Here is a 1958-nt window from a genome sequence, read left to right as displayed (position 1 = left end):
AGCTGCTTCAACACCTACACACCAAGGAAGGGATGCGCGTTTTATCCGGCTGACATGCCAAGGCTTTATGTGACCTACACCGACATTTTATCCGTTTACAAACACGACTTGGCTGGGGAATTCTTCTCCTTAGTATGCGTAAAGAAGAAGAAGAAGAAGAAGAAGAAGAAGAAGAAGAAGAAGAAGAGACAGCAGCTGACAGTAATTAGTATTCACTGACACGTCCCACGCCTCCACTCAGTCAACATTTCTGTTACCAAAAATATTTGCTCAAGTCAATCCGCCGATTTGAAGCTGTAATTTTCAAATCTTGAAAAAATACCCAATAATATTATCCATGGGGAACGTGGAAGAGGTGTGAAGCTTCTCTCCCACGCTTTTCAGCCTTCTCCTGAGATAGCCTAATAAATAATAATAAAATAAATCTACCCTTTGTGTGTGTGTGTGTGTGTGTGTGTGTGTGTGTGTGTGTGTGTGTGGGGGGGGGGGGGGGGGGGGGGGGGGGGGGGAAGAAAAAAAACAGACTCACCTGAGGTGCAGAAAGTACTTGCAGCTGGAAACGTCGAAGATGCAAGAAAAGTTAAGCGCAATTCGCCGCTCTCTGCCGTTTTAAATAGACTGAATGAGCGCAAGTCTGTCATGAGAACAAAGCTGCGAGCGCTGATAAATCATAGTCCCGGCCAACTGGGATAAATCCGAGATGCAATAGCCTTCATAGTTTCAGAAAATTATATAAAATGGAATAAAAAAATAAAATAAAATAAAAAAATGAAATGTATAAAAAAAAAAAAAAAAAAATCAGATGCGAGCTGGTCCTGGCTTCAAATTGCTCTGCTCAGCATCCTCCCCAGCGGGTAGCAGCTCGATGTGAATCGTGATAAGGAAGAAGCACATCTCAGTCTCCCTCATCTCTACACAAAAACTACAAAGGGTGAAGAGGAGACGCACTGGGTCCTAAAGATAGTTTGGTATTCACTGAAGCCTCCTGCAGCCTTCAGCCCGTTCTTATAGGAATGTGAGGATGTGAACAGACTGCTGGTTCCACCCTCCCCAGACCATCTGGGCATACTGGTATTGATTATGCAAAAAAAAAAAAAGTAAAGAATCATTTGATTGCTGTGATGGAAATGATGTTGGAGCTCTGAAATGGAATAGGGTTCGACCAATATGGGTTTTTGAAGTGCAATACAGTACCGATACCCAGACTAAGGAAATTCTTTTAAAACCTTCATGATATCGGCAATAGACGAGACTGATTGGCCGATATCCGATATTTCAATAAAAATGTAAATATTGACTATATGTATCACCAAAACGAAATATCGGTCTCACCCTAAAATGGTTATTATAAAAGGTGTTTTTGTGTGTTGTGTGTGTGTGTGTGTGTGTGAGAGAGAGAGAGAGAGAGAGAGAGAGAGAGAGAGAGAGGGAGAGAGTATGACCCTCTTGACACGTAGCTGTTGCTGGGACTGTGTATTATCCTGATAGAAATAGCCAACCTTTTCAAACAGCTTTTGTAGTTTGTGTGTTTACAACCTTTGGGCTTTTTTCTCTGGCTCACATCAAATTAGAAATTCAGTAAAGAAAAAAAAACCTTGTCAGCTGAGAGAAAAAGACATGTCATGTTTCAAAATTGTCTGCATAATATGCTTTCTCAGTTGCACTACACATCCTCCATAGAGCTTTGGGGAGCTGTTCTTTCAGCACCACATGCTACAGATGGATGGGCTTCTTTGTACTGGGCAAACGTGACTGGTCTTACACTTGAAAGCAAGCAATGTACACATCTCTTTGGTTAAGACATCTGTGCTTATAAATGCACTAGTATGATTTTATTTCTTTTTTTGACGATATATTTATTGGTATTTTCATTTGAACTGACAGAACTAAGCAGCACAATTCAGTACATGAATAAATAAATTACAAAAATAAACAAATAAATGGAAAAAAATAAATAA

Source organism: Centroberyx affinis, unplaced genomic scaffold (genome assembly GCF_046629955.1).
Source record: "Centroberyx affinis isolate AG114_WGS23_722 - 3 ecotype Tasmania unplaced genomic scaffold, CSIRO-AGI_Caff_v1 ptg007507l_1, whole genome shotgun sequence".
Taxonomy (NCBI): Eukaryota; Metazoa; Chordata; class Actinopteri; order Beryciformes; family Berycidae; genus Centroberyx; species Centroberyx affinis.
This window is presented reverse-complemented; position numbering follows the sequence as displayed.